This window comes from Delphinus delphis, chromosome 16 (genome assembly GCF_949987515.2).
Source record: "Delphinus delphis chromosome 16, mDelDel1.2, whole genome shotgun sequence".
Lineage (NCBI taxonomy): Eukaryota > Metazoa > Chordata > Mammalia > Artiodactyla > Delphinidae > Delphinus > Delphinus delphis.
Window position 1 is genome coordinate 55811435 of NC_082698.1, and position 22128 is coordinate 55833562.

At 44.1% G+C, this 22128-nt stretch overlaps 1 protein-coding gene across 18 annotated transcripts in view; it reads left to right on the forward strand.

Moving 5' to 3' along the window:
• The window catches only part of KCNMA1 (potassium calcium-activated channel subfamily M alpha 1), a 739336-nt gene that overhangs the window by 351744 nt on the left and 365464 nt on the right, over positions 1-22128 (forward strand). The window lies entirely within an intron of this gene.

The following is a 22128-nucleotide window of genomic DNA, read 5'->3' on the forward strand; positions in this document are numbered from 1 at the left end:
GCAATAAATTAATACAGAGCACTGCCAAGAAAACAGATAAATGGATAGGACAGCAGACACATTTTTAACAAGGAAAATGGCTTTGTTTCTTACTAGCATCATTTAAATGATTAGCTCGGTAATTGTGCGTTCCTTGATTGGGGGTGGAGGAGGGGATCCTGATTAAACACATGTATGGGAGGAACTGTGTGGGCATCCTCCAGGGATTTAGGGAAGAGGAGATTTGTTTAGGATCCGAGGTCCTGGGAGAGGCTGGCGTTTTTCATCATGTGTGATACAAATCCTGCCTGGGTTTTAAGCCTATAAATAGCATGTGGTTCACGGCTGGCTGTACCTACAGGCTCTGATCAGGATAGTCAGACTTGAAGAAGTTAGGAGAAATCTTTATGATTTGTCATGGTCATCAACTGCATCCCCTGATTCATAATGGCAAGAGGGAAGGAGAAAGGAAGATAGACTCCATGAGAGGAAGCTCCTTGTTTGTAATGCAAATCTCACAAAGCCCAGAGAAATTTTAGATGTCATCATAAAGGTGAACCTTCAAAACTCAAGAGAAAGGCAACAGAGAAAAAAAAAAAAAAAGTCCTTCCCTGTCCCGCATGTACATATAAACATCACATCGTGCATGTTTTGTCATAACTAATTTTTAGAAAGGGTCCTCGCCCCAACAGAATATCAGCTGCGTAAGGGGCTCTGTCCCTTGTTCTCTGTGATGTCCCTCCTGCTGGGAAGGTTGTCCATAATATAATAGGAGGTCAGTACATATGGGTGGAGAAATGAAATCCTAAGTGGACTGTTTTCCACCCTCCAGTTCTACCCATTATTCCTTAATAGCTTAACCAGACTTCTACCAGCTCCTTCCCCAACAGCTCCCACCTGAATGCCCATGCTCCCCTCTGCTCACCTGATTAATTCTTTTCTTTTTTATTGGAAATTGAGTCCTTGCTGTGGACCATCTTTTCCATGGTCTCAATTTGACATTAAAATCTTAGAGTATTGATCTTCTTAAGATCCATTTCACAAACCTTTTCAGGCTGCTGTGCAATTTTTATCTGTGTTTCTCTAGGAATAGATGAGTTGCATAAATGTGAATTCAATTCATCTCGCAAGTATAATAGCTTATCATAATAGACCCTTCATGTAATAAGTACATCAGAACATAATTTAGCCTTTATGGGATTTTTTTTTTTTTTTTCCTGCTTCAAATGATTGGTCTGTGTGCTTAATCGTTCAGGAATGCATGTGACCGACTGCCAGATTTTTGTTTTAGAAAGAAAGAGAAGAATGGGAGGGAGACAGGAGGGCAGGGAATAAAAGAGAAAGAAAATATGGATGTATATTGATATCCCTAAGTGTTTATTATAAGTTCTGAGGACTTACAGCTATCTTATAGAAAATATTTACAAAAAGGAGGTGTCCTAGGATTGGAAATTGAAGAGGGCAGACAAATTGATGCTTCTGTTAAAACAGAGTGTATCCTGGAGATTTCTGATAAAGGGAGCTTTTCAAGTTTTCTCATCTCTCATCTGGTGCTTATAATGTTCCCATGTATCTCTTCTTGGTAGGGGGTTTAAAATAAAAATGCAGCTCTTTGCCAAGGATTTGCTTTGTTGGAACAAATCATTTGCAATAGAAATGCGTTTACTAAAGTCAGTGCCGTTTTAAATGTAGCGCGTGCTGCACCCCGGCAAAGAATCCTAAGGATGACTCAAAGCCTTTTTGAAATGCTGCCATGTAATTAAAGAAAGCTGACTTAATGATCTAACATTTAACATTATTCTTTACAGTTTTACTCTTGGATTGGAAAATAGTTGCAAAAATAGCTTCATTTAATTAGAATGTGAAACATCACACACATATAGCTGTATGTATATATATTCATTTTACAAATTATTATTTGTAGAAATAGTCCACCTTGTGTGACCAAAAAAATAAATGTAGGGTCTGTGTTTTATCCTTCCCATTCATTCATCCACAAGTATTCATTGAGGACATGCCTTATGCTGGGCATTAAGAAGAACGTAACATTCAGAACACAGCCTCAAGGGGCTTGTACTCTAGTTGGGGAGACAAGACATATACACAAAAATAGTTAACCATGTATATCAAGTAGTATGGAATAGAGTGTCCTTAGAATGTGAAAAATGATATGTGCTTTGGAACATCAAGCAAGAAGCAGCAGGAGAATCTGTACATCAAAGGGGGAATTGATTCATTCATTCATTCATTCAGCAATTCTGTAGAAAGCACCTACTGTGTTTCAGCCACTGATCTGTGTGTCGGGGAATAAAGCAAGGACAAAACAGACCATATCTCCGTCCTTACAGAGTTTGTCTTCTCTCGGGGTTAGATAAGCAATGAATGAGTAAAGAAGTAAAGAGACAAAGTAATTTCAGGGAATGATAAGCCAACAAAGGAAATGAACAGTGTGAGGGGACGGGCCGGTGCAGTGTGTACCTGTGTGCACTAGCACACCCATGGCACAGCTTTAGGAAGGATTGTCAGGAAAGGCTTCTATGAGGAAAGCTGACCTGAGGTCAGACCTGAATAAGGAAGGGAGCCTGCAGATGGGTGGCATTCTATCCTTGCCTTGGAGGACCAGGAAGATATGGTTTGGAGGATGGGAAAGGGACAGACATTCTGAAACATTTCTGAGCCTGGGGTTGCAGTACTTTGTGTAATGTAAGAACTCAATAAATATTCCTTGAGTGAATCAATGAATGATATTGTCATCTAGAAGGTTGGTAGCTGTTTATAGGTGAGATTTTTTTTGCATCTTCCAGTAAGATCATTCTGGAATGTAATATTCAGTGTGCCCAATCGGCAGACATCGTGCTGGAAATGTATTTGTTTAACATTTATCGACAGTGCACTTACCACATGGCAGACGCTGTCTTGAGTGCCTTACAAATATTAACTTATTTCATCCTTCTAACTCTTTGAGGTAGATGCTCTTCTTACTTCCCTCTGATGGATGTGGGAACTGAGGCATAGAGCGTGATCTGCTCAAGGTCGCATGGTGGTGAGTGTCTGAGTGCACAGTTCGAGCCCTTAACCATCATGCTCCTTTCCGCGAGAGGAGGGACCATCCATGTCACTCAGGACACTTCCAAGCATTGTCATCCTGGACTGGTAGAAAGAGAATGGGGACCTTTTGTAATTGTTTAAGGGTCTAGAGTTATGCTACCACAAAGAATTTTCTGCAAGGATGAAAATGTTTTTCTGGGTGCTGTCCAATACAGTGGACACTAGCATGTGTCTGTCAAGCTCTTGAAATGTGGCTAGTGCCACTGAGGAACCGAGTTTTCAAATTTCATTTAACCTCAATTAATTTCAATATAAACCTCAAAACTAAGGCAATATAAAATATTTTTCTGTTAAGCACAACTTTATTGTTTTAGTAGGACTACTTTTCACTAAATGTAACAACTGTGGCATCACAAAAATTGTATTGCAGTGGGTGTGTTGGGTGCACAAGTTGTGTTTAGTATCTCATTAATAATTTTTGATAATAATTGCATGTTGAAGTAATGAATGAATGAATGAATGAATTCCCTCCTTGATGTACAGATTCCCTTCTCCTTGCTCGATGTTCCAAAGCACATATCATTTTTCACATTTTGAGGACACTCTATTCCACAATACTTGATGTAGATATTTAACTATTTTTGTGTATACGTTTTATCTCCCCAACTAGACTACAAGCTCCTTGAGGCTGTGTTTTGAATGTTCACATTCCTCTTAATGCCCTTAAGTGTTTTGGATATAATGGATTAAATAGGAAATATTGAAAATGTGAATATCACTTAAGTTTTAAAAAAATGTGTGTACTAGGAAACTAAAGATTACAAACGTGGCTTGAATTCTATTTCTGTTGCATGGCACTGGCCTACAGTTCACCCTCATGCCACTGCATAGGGTGCTTGAGCAGATAGGAACTAGCTGTTGTGTTTTGGTGGACACTGAGCCATCATCCTGATGAGCAGTTCTCCAGGGACTTCTGGGGACTTACTATCCTCATTCCTGTCCCCAGAGACCAACCTGTGCTGTTGTTACTAAGGTTTTGCAGACGGAGTGCCACAGGAAGTTTGTGGAAACTCATACATTTACATGACCTTCGTTTTGCTGAAAAAGATGTGGATTTGGTTGGAGCTGGGGGATCTCCAAACCAGATCCTACTTACACCTTCTGCTCCTGCCTGTTTTTGGTAAGGACTGAGGCCTGCGTTGCCACTGGCAGGAAGCAGCTGTCTCCCCGTCCGCATGCTTGAGGGCCAAGCCCTGTACCTGGACCCAGAGGTGCCAAGGAGCGGGGGATGAGACGGCCGTGCTTGCTCAAGGGACCCTGCAGAGCCGGGAACAGCCTGCCCAAACTCCTCAGCGTCCTGATGCTCACATGGCAGCCAGTGGTCCAGTCAGTGCCGGGCTCTGGCTCCATCCTAGCCGTCACACTGTCATCGGTGTCCCCCACCACCCTGAGGTTCAGCATGCCACAGCCTCCCTGCCGGCCTCGGTTTCAAAGAGGCGTGTGGGTGTGTCGGGGGAGAGGCGGGCCTCCTCAATGACTGGGTTCACTGAGGACTGCTCTTCCAGGGTCACTCCAGTGGAGATGCTGGGGAATCAGGTAGTTCCCCACGCACCAGCACAGAGCCCTGACTCTCCGTGTTGGGCTTCACGGACCCACACCCTCAATTGTCATTGCATGTTTCTGCCCTCGGATGCCTCCCAATCACTGCTCAGGTGACCACAGATTTCAGATACATGCTGTTAGTGGCTCTTAGCCCAGGCTGCACACTGGAATTACCTAAGGAGCTTTATTTTTTAATACATCGGAAAACTACTCATGCCTGTTCCTTCCCCTCTGAGATGCTCATGTCATTGCTCTGGGGTGCAACTTGGTGATCTGGGTTTTAAAAACTTTTAAGTTCTTCTTGCCAGAGAGGAACTGATGCATTAAACAGACCTCTCTCAAAATGTGTCAGAATTACAGAGTATGGGGGCATGGTGTTGCTTGTTGAAAATGCAGATTTCAGAGCCCTTCCTCAAACCTTTAGAATCAGAACATTTGGAAATGTATTTTTAACAAACAGCTTCAGTGGATCAAAGAGATACCTGCATTTCCATGTTCATTACAGCATTATTCACAATAGCCAAGATATGGAAACAACCTAAGTCTCCACTGATGGTTGAATGGATAATGAAAATGTAATAAATGTCTATATTTATATATCTGTCTACAATGGAATATTATTCAGCCATAAAAAAGAAAGAAATCCTGCCATTTTTAATAACATGGGTGAACCTGGAGGAAACTGTGCTAAGTGAAATAAGCCAGACACATGAAGACAAATACTGCATGATCTCACTTATGTATGGAATCTAAAAGTCAAACTCACAGAAGCAGAGAGAGTAGAATGATGGTTTCTAGGGGTTGGGTGATGGTGGGATGGAGGGCTGGGGAGATGTTGGTCTAAGGGTACAGACTTCCAGTTATAAGATGAATAGCTTCTGGGGGCCCAATGTACAGCATGGGGTCTGTAGTTAATTATGCTGTATTGCATGTTTGAAATTTGCTGAGAAAGAAGACCTTAAGTGTTCTCACCACACACACAAGAATATGGTAACTATGTGAGGTGACGGATGTGGTAATTAGTTTGATTGAGGTAATCATTTCACAGTGTACACATATATCGAATCATCACGTTGTAAACCTTAAATATACACAATTTTTATTTTGTCAGTTATGCCTCAATAAAGCTTAAAAAAGAAATAAACAAAATAGCATCTATAAGCATTTGCTCCCATCACTCCCCTTTTTATTATTTTGTGCGGAGAGCATATGACAGTGACACAGACCCGAACTCCCCACGAGTTAGAGTTCACCGTGGGATCGGGGGCTGCGTTGCTCTTTTCACCAGGAACCAGTTTTGAGAGCATGCTGTGCTAGTTGCTCCTCCAGCGTGCATATGCCACCTCCCATGGCCTCAGGAACTGGTTTTAATGGATTGCTCTTGATCTGAAATCTCGATATCCATTTTTCTTCTTCTCAACATTCCAGTGATTCAGTTGGAGTGGATCAGTCCCCATCACCTCCAGCAATGTATGAGTCATATTCTGCCAGCCAAGACCTTTTTTTTTTTTACCATCTTTATTGGGATATAATTGCTTTACAATGGTGTGTTAGTTTCTGCTTTATAACAAAGTGAATCAGTTATACATATACATATGTTCCCATTTCTCTTCCCTCTTGCGTCTCCCTCCCTCCCACCCTCCCTACAAGACCTTTTTTAAGAGTTTTTTTTTTTAAGAAAACTCATTCATTAAGGTAGCACAAGTGCCATAGGAAGGCTACCAGCTTCCGTCTTTCCTGTGTCTTTCCTGTACTGTGCAAATGGCTGAGTGTCATGTCATACAGTTTCCTGTATGTGTGCACACATGCACATGAGAGAGAGAGAGAGAATTTGTAAGACATAATGGAGGTTTTAGACATCATCATTCACCTGTTGCTGGGTCAGGTATATCAGGTTATTAAACAGAGAACAAGAAATTTTTCTGATGTGGCTCTAAGAATTCTAAACCATCTGTTCCCATCTTCGGGATATTTAACAGCTAGTGTGTCAGGATGCATTAGGCCTCTGCGAGCATCCAGGAGTCTTAAATTGGATGACCATATTCTTTGTCCTCTGCAAAGAACACTCCTGAGCACGAAAAGGAGTGTTCTTAATAATTATTCCTGGATACCAGGCAGACTGGGATGTGTAGTCAGCAGAGGCCTAGAGACCTAACACAATCTCTGCTGTAAAGATCTTCTAATCTTGGCTTATTAAAAATGGGATCAGAAGCTGATATAATAAGCAAATTCCTTCCATGGTATTCCTGGCCGGTGACCTCCTGCATCTACTTGAATATCCCCAGGGACAGAAAGCTCAGTATTACATATAGCAGCCTACTCCATTACTGGATGGTCCTTACCGATTAGAATGTAATAAAAGAATTTTCCAATATGGGGTATAAAACTGGAAAATATGCTAATAATGTATAGTAAAGCAGTAAACATACACTGTCCGTAGCGATGGGAGAGAGGGTTGCTTAGGGTTTGTGGGGCCAGTGGAGTCACTGACTGCCTTTTGTGTCCTCATTTTTGGGGGGGTCTCCCATCACAGCCCTCCAAGAGCACTTTTCAGCCTTGCTCCTTCTTCACGAAGGAACTCAGAAAAAGCTGATGAAACTTCAGAGTTCCACCAGGGAAGGCGTGATGGGGGGAGCGTTTTTGGGACCTTGGAGGCCTCATAATCCCAAATTCAGGAAGTAGCTTTGGCGTCTTGGGTTAAAAGAACAAAGGCAGGGAGCCGAACATGGATTTGAGGCCCAGGTCTGCCTATTTCACAAGATATTTAAGCTCCCCGTGCCTCAGTTTCTCCACCTTCAGAATGGAGGTACCTCTTCCTTCTTGAGGACAGTGGGGCTTCATTCAGCTCAGTGTGGTCAGTGTTTCCCCTGCCCTCACTCCGTGCTCTCATGGTGATGGGTAGCACCATCTTGGTCCCTCTGTTCACTCAGCAAATACAGATGGGACGACGGTGGTTCAGAAGCTTTGGACGTGCTGCTTTCTGTGTGTGAAATGCTCATCTTGTTCTAGTTAATTCTTTCTAGTCCTTCTTCCTCAGGGACGTCTCCGTGGACCCCGCAGTCAACAAAGCTCGCTTCTCCTCGTTAGCGCCCTTCTCGCCATGTGCAGTTTTTACTCGTGTGACCATTGATTGACTGTCTGTCTTTCCTCTGGGCTGTGAGTTTCATGCAGGCAGGGCCCACTTTTATTCTCTGCTATATATCCAGGCATTGCACATAGCTTGCTATGAAGTAGTCCCTCAGTAAACGTTTGTGGAATGACTAAGGGAATGGTGGGGACACAGACGTGAATGACATAGTGTCTACCCTCAAGGAGATCATATTTGAGAGAATGAGAAGAAAACTGGTGATTACAGTTGAGAATGGGGTAAATTCCTCAATTAGAGTCTCCCCAGACTCCTTTGGAGGCCCCCCTCAGTGGAGCAGCAGAGGAAGGGTACTTCTGGGAGAAAGACTAAGAATTGTCACCCCACATGCATCTGAGTGGCTTGATTTTTCTTTTCTTTTTTTAAATTTTATTTATTTTTGGCTGCATTGGGTCCTCGTTGCTGCACGCAGGCTTTCTCTAGTTGCAGCGAGCAGAGACTTCTCTTGTTGCAGAGCATGGGCTCTAGGTGCGTGGGCTTCAGTACTTGTGGCATGCGGGCTCAGTAGTTGTGGTGCACGGGCTTAGTTGCTCTGTGGCATGTGGGATCTTCCAGACCAGGGATCGAACCTGTGTCCCCTGAATGGGTAGGAGGATTCTTAACCGCTGCACCACCAGGGAAGCCCTTGATTTTTCAATAGAAAAGTAAACAAAAAAGAAAAGGTAAAAGAAACAAGGCTTAAAAACAATTTCAACCACCCTGTGTTGATAGCATTCACAACAGAATCTACAAAGGCAGCTTAAGGTCATCAACGTGACTGCTGTGGGAGAGATGTCGGTGACTGCTGTGGGAGAGATGTCGTCAAGCAGACCCACATTCTTATGAAGGTGGGGCAGACCAACGACTGCCAGAAGGTTCTTGCATGGGTGGAGCCCAAACAGAGGGCTCTGGTCTGTCCTCCCTCTGTCTTAGACATGTCTGGGGAAAATGGGCAGAGCCATGGCCTTTGGTTCCTTTGTTTTTGGAAGCCATGTTGGCAACTGTTCTTCTTTCACACTGTTTCTTTCCGGCAATAAAGAAAATCGTTTTTTGATGAGCTCCCATCTTCCCTTTGTGGGACTGTTGATATCTTTGGAAACCAAGTCTTCTCAGCCTTTACAAATCTATAATCCTGGGTGGAGCTAGGACTTCAGAAATCTAAGCCTACATTATTGGAAATGGGTATTTTTTAATAAATTTATTTTATTTTTCTTTATTTTTGTCTGCGTTGGGTCTTTGTTGCTGCCTGCGGGCTTTCTCTAGTTGCGGCGAGTGGGGGCTACTCTTTGTTGCAGTGCTCGGGCTTCTCATTGTGGTGGCTTCTCTTGTTGCAGAGCACAAGCTCTAGGTGCGCAGGCTCAGTAGTTGTAGCTTGTGGGCTCTAGAGCACAGACTCAGTAGTTGTAGCGCACGGGCTTAGTTGCTCCGTGGCATGTGGGATCTTCCCAGACCAGGACTCGAACCCGTGTCCCCTGCATTGGCAGGCAGATTCTTAACCACTGTGCCGCCAGGGAAGCCCCTGGAAATGGGGGTTTTAATCATTTTATTAGCAGTAGTGACATCATATACTAAATTCATGAGGTAGCTTTCTATGGGGGAAGATATGTCAACTTAATTAAAAAAAAATCTTGCTGGCATTGACTAGCACATCAAACTAGAGTGTGAAAATGGTTTTGAATAATGTTTCAAGATAAAGAGTTCTAGCCAATTTTTTTCTTCCTTCCAGAAGTCTTTGAGGTATGTTTTTATAGATATTTTAAGGGAAATTTGTCCAAATAGTGCATACCTAAAATAACCAATTTAAGATGTTTTTCCATCCATATTCAAAAAAGAAAGAATATCCTGAAAACATAAACATTTATTTATTTATTCATTATTTTATGAGGGTTTTAAAGCAAGGGTTTCTCAAAATATAGTCGTTGAACCGGCTTGTTAGAGATGAAAATTCTCGGGCTCCCACAGAATCAGAATCTCTGGGATGGGTTCAGCAATTTGTGTTTTAACAGGCCCTGCAGAGAATTGTGATGTGCACTCAAGGTTGAGAACCACTCTTAGGCTGGGGCACAAATGTCTCAAAAGGCTTTCGATGCTAGGAACCTCATCTTGGCATCTGTCATCCTGCCTTGCACAAGAATGAAAGCTGGCCTTCATGTTGTATAAAACAGGGGCCTTCTTCTCCAGCTCGGTATCCCCTTCCAGCTCAACCCCGAGTCCATAGTGGACACTCAGCAGATGGGTGCCGTGAATGAGGGAATGGAGAAAGGAACGGGGAGTTCAGAGGAGTGAACGGAGTGGATGGAGAGGGGAATCTGGTGATCAGGCTGGGGCTGAAATGCACTGCTGGTGGACTTCTCTGGTGACGCAGTGATTAAGAATCCGCCTGCCAATGCAGGGGACACGGATTTGAGCCCTGGTTCATGAAGATCCCACATGCCACGGGGCAACTAAGCCTGTGCGCCACAACTACTGAGCCTGTGCTCTAGAGCCCATGTGCCACAACTACTGAAGCCCGCGTGCCTAGAGCCTGTGCTCTGGCAACAAGAGAAGCCACCGCAGTGAGAAGCCCGCGCACCGCAACGAAGAGTAGCCCCCGCTCGCCGCGATTAGAGAAAGCCTGCATTCAGCAATGAAGACCCAACACAGCCAAAAATAAATAAATAAATTAAAAAAAAAAAAAAGAAGCGCGTTGCTGGATTATGACAACAGAGCCCGCAAACCCCGAGAAGGTGCTGGTTCTCCCAATATGGAAACCGAAAACTTGAAAAACCCATGCAAAAGCCTGAAGGACATGCACCTCAGTTCTGCTTTCTCCTTGATCAGTATTTCGAAGCTCTTAAAAATAGGGAATAAATCATCCTTCGCACATTTTCTGGCCCCTGCCTTGCTGAAGGGCTAACTCTGTACCTAGTCTGAAGTCTAAAGCAGCCCTGAACGTCAGACACACACTGTTCCTCATTTTAAATGGCCTTGAAAAGACACGTGGCATTCCACAGCCCTCTTCTGTTCCCAGAGTAGTTGTGAGGCTGAGAGGCGGGCCAGCTTGTGTTACCTGGCGATGCTCACGTCCCCCCACCCCCTAGCATGTGCCCCGTGAAATGGAGCTTGTGGTTTTCCAACTGTTGGTCTCTAGTTCGCCTGAGCTCCTGTCACCCTTTGCGGCGTTGTGAGCGTCTGATCCTCATGGGGTGACAGGGAGACCCATGAAGGGAGTGCGGTGGCAGCCAGGGCTGTGGTCCAGCCTTTCTGAATTAGTAGTGGTGCAGTGTTTGATGGACATCCAGTCATCACTCAGGGCATCCCATCCATAGTTATCCATGTTGAGGTTTATGCCTTGACTTGTGATTTTCCCAGCTGTGGGAGTGGAAATTCGTGAGCATGAGGAATGCTATCTCTTGAAACCTTCTACTTCCTTCAGAAAGGGTAGATTGTCTGTAAGAATTCAATGGTAAATATACAGAATATATATTTTTTCCTCTGAGTAAGGGAAGGAGGGAGAGAGATCAGAAGTGGGCAATCTAGTGCCTTCTCTTTGGAGACCTGGATTTCGCTCGGCTGTAGACCTTAATAAAAGGTATTTGCTAGTTTCATTCTTAGCCCAGGTAGTGTTTGCCAACGCCAACCCATTTGTCATGGTCAGGAGTCAGTTCTACAAAGGAGAAAATACAGTGTGATGCTTTCAGAACCAAGTCGTGCATATCGGTGGCCACGCCTAGCATGGGTGGGTAATGGGTTCTGAAGCCTGGTCAGTGTTCGTGTCAATGTTGTAATTGCAGTTCAGTGGCTGTTCATCGTCTTTAGCCAACTCCCTTGGGGTTGAGGGGCTTTGATGCACTACTTTCTAGGGTGCATGCCAATCCTTTTTAAAAGCCACCCCTTTGGCCGCAAAATCATTACTGTAAAAGAAGGACATTTTAGGTTGTTTCTAGGTGTGACTATAGGGTCCCACTAACACACCGAGGGCCTGTGACCAAGTCATTACTGCAGCTTGGCCTTGAGGTTTAGACTTGGAGACCCAGTGCCCTGTGTCTAGTCCATTACCTTTTAGAGGAAATTGTTATGTGTTTTTAAAGTGGTTACAAGCCAAGGGCACACTCTTGTTATTATTATTATTTTTTTTAAATTTTTTTTTGCGGTATGCGGGCCTCTCACCGCTGTGGCCTCCCCTGTCGCGGAGCACAGGCTCCGGACGCGCAGGCTCAGCGGCCATGGCCCACGAGCCCAGCCGCTCCGCGGCACGCGGGATCCCCCCAGACCGGGGCACGAACCCCCGTCCCCCGCATCGGCAGGCGGACTCGCAACCACTGCGCCACCAGGGAAGCCTATTTTCTTTTTCTATTGTGGTCAAGGGCACATTTTTTAAAAACTCTCAATCATGTCTCGGACTTCAGCTACAGTTACCAGAAGACAAAGTAGGTTCTGGCTCCAGTCAGCTCCCTGATTCCTGAGAAAGTCATAGCCCACTTTGTGCATCAGTTAAAGATGAGGATGGGAGGGGGACGGGAAGGTGGGGACTCATATAAGGTGTCTATGGCTAAATGGGGAGAGATTCTGGAAACTAAAGGAGAAATTCGAATTAACTAAGGGGTAAGATCAAACATCCCAGAGAGGCAAGAATCACATGTATGTAATACAAGTTTCTTGGAGGTAGCAACTGCTATTGAAAGGAGAGATATTTGTATCACTCTGAAAAGGTGATTATATTTGAGATTTGAAATATATACTGCTGGATTCCACTTGCAGGTTCTCAGAATTTTTCTTCCATTTTTTTTTATTGTGGTAAATACACATAAAATAAGATTTTATCATTATAGCCATTTCTAAGTGTACAATTCTGTGGTTTAAGTACATTTGCAATGTTTACAACTATCATCACTTTCAGTTTCTTTTTCATTAGCACAAATTCTTTTTTTCCCTGGTTTTGTAAATAAAGTTTTATTGGTACACAGCCATGCCCATTTATTTATGTGCTGTCTCCGCTGGCTTTGCACTATAGCAGGGGTCCCCAAGCCCCGGGCCACTGACCGAACCATCAGCGGCCTGTTAAGAACCAGGCCGCACAGCAGGAGGTGGGCAGTGGGCGGCGGGCGAGCGAGCGAAGCTTCATCTGGCTCCGCATTGCTCTCCATCGCTCACGTTACCACCTGAACTGTCCCCCCCCATCACTCGCATGACTGCCTGAACCAGACCTCCCCACCCCCAGTCCGTGGAAAAATTGTCTTCCATGAAACCCATCCCTGGTGCCAAAAAGGCTGGGGCCCACTGCACTATAGTATCAGACTTGAGTAGTTGTAACAGAGACCCTGTGGCCTAAAATATTGACTATTCAGCTCTTTATAGAAAAACAAACAAATTCTATACACACTAAACAATATCTTTCCATCCCCACCTCGTCCAGGTCCTGGCAATCCCCCTTCTACTTCTGCCTCTCTGAATCTGATTGTTCTAGGTGCCCCATATAAGTGGAATCATACAGTATTTGTCCTTTTGTGTTTGGGTTATTTCACTTAGCAAATGTCCTCAAGGTTCATCCGTGCTGTAGTATGTGCCAGAATTTCCTTCCTTTTTTAAGGCTGAATAATATTCCACTCTATGTACAGACCCCATTTCGTTTATCCATTCATCCGTCAGTGGACATTTGGGTGCTCTCACCTTTGTCTGCTGTGAACTTGAGTGTATAGGTGGCTATTTGAGTCCCAGCTTTCAATTCCATTTTTCCCTTTAATATACTCTTAGAACTGGCAAAATTTGAAAAGTAGGGCAAAGATGGCCATAAATTTAAACCTTGGTGACAACAGGCGGCAACTGGTGACCTGACAGTGCCACAGAAGTTTTCTCATCCTATGAACCTAATTAAATTAACAGTCCAGTTGGCCAAACTCACATGCACTTAAACCAGACAATTTCTGAAAAAGCTCATTAGGTGCAATCTTGGGAGCTCCACCAGCTGATGGAATGTTTTCCCCTGGGTTTTTCAGTAATTAGACAGGAAAGGTCTTTCCAACTTTAGACCTCAAATGGAAGATTTTTGTCTTGTTTGCCAAGGCAGCGGTTTTCATGCCATTGGTTAAAATATGCAGAAATCAACCTTTAAAATTCTTTGATGCAGTGGCCTAAGATTTCAGTGTCATTAAACCTCAACTCTCAGGAAGCACACAAGTTTTAGGGAAAATTTTCTGTCTTCATGTTACTATTGCTTTCCATCATTTCAGTTTCTTATTTCAGTTCTAAAAAATTTAGACCTTAGAGGAACACATGGAACTCTTCTGTATTTTTAAGTTGTGCAGCATGAGATGAGCATGGTCGATGAAATCCAGGATGTAAGACAGATGACCCTCCTGTGACAGCTGGGGACACTAACCTGCAGAAGTTCACACAACTCACACTCAACATGAATCCTCAGAGGGGAAGAGAGTAGGCAGTTGACTTATAACTTAGACCCCAGATTCTTCTTTGAGGAATGTAACAAACCAAGCAGAATCCAGACCCTCCGTATCTATTTGTATTAGTCAGTTTCTCCTCCACCCTCTCCAGAAAGCCAACTGTTGTACTTAATTTGTCTGTATACCAGCAGACGCGTGGTTTATAATAAACTTGTTCTTAGCGTACACTAAGGAGGAGCCTTATTATTTTCCAGGGCTTCTCTGTATCTATAGTAATTTTGAAATTACTACCTAATTTGAAAATGGACAGAGACACATTGCTGGGAATGTAGTTGGTTAACAAATATTGACAGACGTCCAGCATTTGTGATTAATTAGCAGAGTGTTCGTTTGTCTTTGTGTTCTTTGTTGTGTGTGTGTGTTTACGTACGTACATGTATATATATTCATGTCCCATGTATGCATTTATATTTATATTATTTTGTATCATGCCCCCTCAGGACTTGGGCTTCCCTTTGTTGCCTCAGATTCCTAGTCCTAAACCTAATCTAAATTCTCAACCTCTTCACATAACACTCCTGACATCTCCCATCTCAACTGAACCTGTTTTTCTTAGAGCTGTAATTTTCCTCACTTCTCTGTATGGAGGTGGCTTGTTTCTCCATAGCCCAGGGATCACTGGACACTCTGGCCCTCCATTGCCTCTTCCATCCTGTGCAAAACCTTTTCTCTTGAGGCCCCTGCCACCTGACTAAATCCCCATTCTGTCTACTCTCCCTGCTGGTGTCGTCTACCGACCTCCAGGCCCCTCTGGCCATCAGCTTCCAGTCTGTGCACTTGAATGTGCTAGCCGGCCCCTGTGCGTCCCCCATCCTTGTCCTCCTGACTGCAGTGATGTTCAACCCTGCTCCACTTCAGCAGGGGTCCCTTGGATCCTACCATCACAGGGAAGGATTTAAACTCTGAAGTCCCACTCAGTGAGGGTTCATATCCTTCCAGCTTTCTTTTTCTTTCACTGCACCCAGTCTCCAAACCCCTTCTCCAGTCTTTTCTCCATATGCTTATTTATTTAACAAATGTTGATCGAGACACTTTGCTAGCTCCTGGGAATTTAATGATGAGTAAAAATGGATATGCACCCTGTGTTCACAGAATATGCAGTCCAGTGGAGGAGAGAGGAATTGATCAAACGATTACACAAAGAAACGTAAAATTGCTCCTGTGCTAAGTGCCACAAGGTACAGACTGTGCTCATGGGGGACTTTCCTATATTATGTGAGCAGGGAAGTGATGGTGGAGTTGAGATCTGAAGGATGGATAGTCTATGAGGGGAAGTAAGTCTTCCAGGAGGAAGGAAGTGCTTGTGCAAAGGCCCTGTGGTTGGGTGGTTGGGGGGGTGTGCACACGGTAAATAAGAACTGAAATTTCCATTAGTTGGCGTCTAGAGAGGGAGAAAGTGTGAGATAAAGCCAGAGAGGAGAAAAAAGGCCAGAGTTTTCAGGGTCTTCTAAGCTGTGTCAGGGATGTTTATCTTCGTACCAAAAGCCATGGAAATCATTTGCAGCGATTGAGGGGAGGTCCTCGCCATTTTATATCACGTGTCCTGAAAATCCAGTCCATTCTACACTGAGTGTGGCTTTATAGTATTGCATTTTTGGAAACACCAGATTTGAATGCCCACAGAATCACAGGCATTTTTTTTTTGTAACTATATTCTTTTATTACTTTAAAAATTATAATGATTGAATATACTCCAATCAGTATATTCATCCAATGAAATTCTTTTTTTTTTTTTTTAACATTATTGGAGTATAATTGCTCCACAATGGTGTGTTAGCTTCTGCTCCCCAACAAAGTGAATCAGCTGTACATACACACATGTTCTCACAGGCATTTTTTACTAGGCTTCCTTACATTTGAATAAAGCACTGTTTTACTCTTATCTGGAAGTCCCATGTATTTTATTTTAATGCTATAATTCTAAATACCAACTGCTGAAAGCTCCTTTTTTCTCCTTTCCTTGTTTCATCTTGAATACATCTGCACTTCAACTATTGTTTGGAGTCTTGGTTTCCAGTGAATCCACTTACGGCATTTTTGTGTAAGCACTTAACGTAAGTCAAATGTAATGCACCAGAATGTTAGGTTGGAAACTTAGGGGACATTTGGCTGTTTAAATGGCGCTGTCAAAATATTGGTTTTATACTTTACAAATCTTTTGTTATTTAGGATAACAAAAATACCTTTTTTGGTAGCAAAATTATGTCTTCTCCTATTGAGAACAGCTAATAGTTCAGGGATGAGAAAAACATACTACTAATCTTGCCATATAGTGAAGAAAAAGAAATCCTTTCCCTTTTCCCTTGAGAAAAGATTGAGACTCATTGTGAGCTTCTCGGGGTAAAACTGGCAGAAACATAGGTTTTTTAGTGAATCACCGAGGTAGGAGGAGAGGGGGCTGTGTCAGACCACCACTCAGTGCCCTGTAGCGATGGCACAGTTGAGGCACAGACGCAGGAGGCGGCAGCTGGTGGGTCTAGGTTTTTAGTTTTGTGAGATGAAAAGCTACAGGGGCAACTCACTGTGCTACTGGAAGCGCAGACTCTGAATCCGAGTGCCCATGGAGTGCACACTTGTGATTTTATGAAAGAAGCAAGCCTTTCTGACACAGATCAGTGACACACGCTTATTGCCATCGTGCTGAATTATAATTATGCAGAAATGGCACACAGTTGGCATAAAAGAGCTCTGCCTTTTCAAGCCAAACAGTTTTCATCTTTCACTGTCTACAGTAACCTATCAAGGTCCCCACTGGATAAGCATCTGTTCTAATCCCACCATTTCACAGATTGGGAGACTGAGTCCCAGAGACATTATGTGATGTGCTCAAGAGCATGCTGCTTATCGGGGCAGAGTTGAGATTCAAACCCAGGCGGGCCTCCCTACTGGAGTCCCGCGTTCTCCCCGCCACGTGCCAGCCACCCCACGCACCTGGTGTCTGCCCTTCCCTGGACCAGCCAGGTGGACCTGGAGCATCAGGAACTCTCCCTTCCTCCTCCTTGGTTTTCCATTCTCCTCTTCCTCTTCCACTGTGGGAGTTTGCAATGGCGGTGGTGTTATTTCTAGGTCCCCTCCTTCCTTGGACTTCTCAGAAGTGTCTATTTATATGTGTAGCATTTATAAAATTCACAAGGACTCCTGAGTAATTTAAACTTCTGGATTCCATGCTAGTTGAGGGCAAAGATCAGGCCTGACTTAGCTATTTCAGTTTTCTATTTCCCTCTCTCCCCCTCTGGACCTCAAGCAGAGGAGTTCAATAAAGGTTGATTGTAGAGTTGTACAATTTGCCAGACCAAACGTTATAATTTGGATGCTGGAATGATGTTATCTCTCATAAACAAACCATCCCCAGATTGTTTGGCCTTGGGAGTCCTCATGTCTTTTTTTTATATAGTGCATTTTATTGTGTATAAATTATACCTCAATAAAAGAAAGTAATGTGCCTTTGGGATCCTATATCAAAAATTGTTCATTTTCTGAGGGGTCGCTGCTGCCGGTAGCTGGCTAGGCCCTGATCAAACGTGCAGAATCATTAAGTAGGGTCATTTGTTCTGCGGTGAGCTGAGTAGAATGTGTAAAACCCGTTCAGGAGGGAATTAGTTCATCCCCCTCTCTGTATTTTTGAGAGTACTCCTAGCACAATTCTCAAAGCGTGCAGGCCTCATACATATGTTCTAATGGGCTAATTGTTAAGGCGACATTTGTAAATTAACCTCTGACTTGAGCTAAGTGGTTTTCTCTAATGGGTTTAATTCAGTGACTCCCCGTGCTTGGCCACACATCAGATTCACTGGAGGAGCTTGTTAAAAATAGAGATATGCGGCCTCCCCCTCACCCCAGTTCTCAATTATCTGGTCCCCTGGTGAGGTGAGGGCTTTTAAGGAGAGCTCCTCAGGGGATAGGATTTGAGTGGCAGCAACCTTTGTGACCCTCTGCTCCAAATCCATGTCTGAACGCACATGTAGCCTTATGTGTGGGTTTGAAAGCGTTTGGGGCTAAACCCGAAAGCTTGAAACCAGGTTCTAGAGCAGGCAGTATCTCTGAGGAGCCAGCTTTCCAGATTCATTCACCTCCATATCGCATCAATGGATCTGTCTTTTCCTTGGGGAGCTTCAGTGACCTGAGGGAGGATATTCTGTGCTTCGCCATACTGTTGTGCATTTTTCTGAACCTTCCAAGACATTTGGAAGGTTTTCAGGGTCTGCTCGAATTTCCATCGTGAAGATGGCTGTGTCTTTCTCCTCTCTGCTCACCAAGTATCATCAGACTTCTGTTTTTATATAATTTTCCTGCTTTTAAAAATTTTTATTATTTATTTTTTTGGCCGCCCAGCATGTGGGTCTTAGTTTCCCTGACCAGGGATGGAACCTGCGCCCCCTGAATTGGAAGCATAGAGTCTTCCCACTGGACTGCTAGGGAAGTCCCATATCATCAGACTTCTGGTGTCAGGTGTTGGGGACAGGCATTCTTTTAGTATACTGTGTGTGTGTGTGTCTGTGTACCTAGCATTCTTCTGTACAAACACATGTCATGTCTGATCTTAGAGTTTTGAAAATAGATGACTCACGGGCACCATTGTTCCAATGACATTTATCAAACTGCTTTTGTTTTTAGGAATCTGGCGCTCTATAAATATCACTCAGGACTCAGTACCACCACACAGCGTACAGGTGTTTGCAGTAAACCTAAGAATATGGCAGTTCGCACTACGCAGGGTAGCCAAGGTCAGGTGGCGAACCCAGACTATGAAGAGTTAGGAAGGCTGGCCGGGCTCTCATGACAGGCACAGGGTGCGCTGAGAGGGACTGCTCACCTCATCCCTTGTGTCAGACGGTGTCCACACACTCTCGTTTGCGACAGTACTTTGTAAAGCGCTTGGTCATTGTTAGGGGTGTTCTGCGACTCAGCTGCTAGATGGCGAGTGTTTCCTGGTCTCTTTTCTTGGTCTCATCTTACCATGTCCCTTGCTGCCTTGCCCCTGGTCCCTGGGACTGTAGTTGCTCAAGGAAGGATTCCCAGCGGCCCTCCCCCTTAATGAAGGGGTATTAGAGTAGCCATAACACGTCGGAAGAAGGGACACTTTGAGAAGGGAGTGGCTGTTGAGACAAGAACCTCTGCTGTTCCCGCCCTTCCCTAGCTCCTCCATTTATGTATGTCCCATCTAGTCCATATCTTACTATATATCGACTCTACCTGTACCCTACAATTGAGCACTAATTGCACAATAGCACAGGACTCATCTATGTAAGGGTTACTGCAGAAAAAGAGCGTATTTTATGACTCCAAGTGGATTTCTTCCTTTTGTTTTTCCTAGGGCCTTGTGCATAGCAAATGTGAAATACTTAGGTGGTTATTTGGGGCTGCTCTGTAATGTAACCATTACCACTTAGGCTCAAATCTAATCATTTTGTATAGTTGGACTGAAGTTTTTCATTTTTAGAGTAGGGTTCTCAGACAGTGGGGTGTTTGCCAGAGAGATAGAGATGAGAGATGCAAGATGAGAGAGAACTAGCCCTTTGCGAGGGCCCTGTAGAAGAGTCATCTGTTGGATTCCTATTTTCATGGCCAGATCCAAAGGATTGATTCCTTATCTGCAGCACCCGGATCCGGGTTGACAATGTAATCAGGCCTGACATGATAAAGAGCCATTTAGCAAGTTTAAAACTCGCAGGCATGTTGGCCGCCATACTGAGAAGCAGATCCTCCCCCGCCCCACTGATCATTTCTTGCCTGGAGGCAGGTGGCTGGGGGATGGGGATGGGACAGTTCGGACACCCTGTACCCCATTGAGAGTCTTCCAGCTGAACGTGTGGACCCAAGAATAGGTCCACTCCTCAGAACCTTCAGCTCCTGGGAACTGTGGAGTCATCTTCCTCCTGGGTTTCTCTCCCTCCCTTATCCTGTCAGAGCGATGCTGCTATTTGACTTTGCATCTGAAGAGAGCAAGAGGCCGCCCCTCCTGTCACTGGCTGATTCGCTTAAAGCTGCACATTACTCCCCATCACAGAGGCAGCTGGGACACAGTAGTGTCAGCTACTTTGTCCCCTCCGATGCTGGGAAGTCATCATCGTGGCAGGAGAGCTTAGATTTTTGAGCCCATTTCAGAATGATGCAGATACGGTGTGCAAGAACTTTTTCCCTTTCTTTTCCCTTTCTCTCCTCCCCTTTCCCCCATCCTTTGCCCTCATCTTCTCTCTAGCTTTAATGGCCTAAGCCTGCACAGCCCGCTCTGAGAGAAGCTCTGCACTCACGGATGCACACACACACACACACACACACACAGCCAAATTGCCAGAGATTAGTCTTGCATCAGCTGTTTATGAATGAAGAAGAGGTCCTTCCCCTCTGATCTGGCCACACCCCTTCTCTTTGCAGCATTTTGAGAATGAGGTCAGGGCCCGGATCTAACTGCTTATGTCTCAGAAATAGCACAGATCAAAATTAATCTTAAGCTACTTGATTTGCTGCCTCATTCAGATAATAGAGGGAAAAGCAGAGGCTTCTTGATGTTTTTGTTTGTTTTTGTGTATAACTTTGCAAGAAATGAATGAATAAATGAATGAATGAATGAATGAATGAATGAGTGCATGTGTGAGGACAGAGACTGAGGTGAACCCGCCAGGGGCATTAGCCCTGGGCCGAGGGTAATTACTGACAGACTGCAGGAGTTTCCTTGGATTCAGCTGGAGCCCGTTTCAGTTTTTAAAACACAATGGAAGAATAAAATCAGCCACGGTGGTGTATTGTTTTAATACTTCCTTTCATAAGGGGAATTCATCAGATGCTATGAAGCCACATATTCCCTTTATAATATCCAGTTGTTTCAGCTGTCAGTTGTCTGCTTTGTACCCACCATCCATGGAATGGATGTAACTCCATGGAATTTTGTAAGTGTTTTAAGTGAATAGGTATGCAGAGTTCATTTTCTATCAGCCATTTTGGCTCACGTGCATGTGAACACACACACACACACACACACACACACACACACACACACACACACACACACACACACACACACACACACACACACGACTCCATCATGCCTAATCGTCACATAAATCGGGATTCACCTCTATCCGCCAGCCAGTGCCACAGGGATGTCAATTTGAAGATATGCCGAAGAGGCTGACACTTCTCACACCCTTCACCCTGCAGTCCCTTTAGGATATTAGCACGTCTACTAGATATTTATTGCCCCCTGGCATTATGTGTAATGGTGGTGTTTATGTTTTGTTCTCAAGCTTCGTTGTTGGCTCTTGGCGTCTTTTATATTTTTGTACCTCCTTTTAGTTGCACTCCTGGCCTCCTCTGTGAAGGAGTAAATAAAGAAATTAGAGTGTGGAGTGAGGACAGAAGTGTCAGCGTCAGCCTCATGTGCTGCATATTCGTTTGATGGACTTTACTGTGACAGGTATCCTTTGGAGGAGATGCCAAAACTGTCTTTTGTATCAGTGGTGATTTTGAGTGAAGAGTGAAAAGAAGAAGAACGTTGTCATATACCTGGCCAATCGTATGACCTCATTTGGCTTCCTGCGCCTAAACTGTCTCCAGAACACCCGAGAAGTAGTACAACCACATGCGCACACACACGTTCATGCAATGAATATAAATATGCCTACGTGCGCATATATGGACATTAGACAGACACCAAATGTGTGCTTTTTGATGAATATTTCTTGTATAGAAACGGAAAGTAAGCTAGTAAATTAGTGTTTGTTTAGGGTCGGTGGTAGGAACAGGTATTAACTGTTAATGGGCAGGAGGGGTTTTTCCGGGGTGATGAAAATGTTCTGAAAGTAGATGACACTGCTGGCTGCACAACTTGATAAATTTACTCAAAGTCATTGATTGAATTGTACGCTTAAAATGGGTGAATTTATGGTATGTAAATGATACCTCAGCAAAGCTGTTAAAAATTGATGTCCCTGTCTC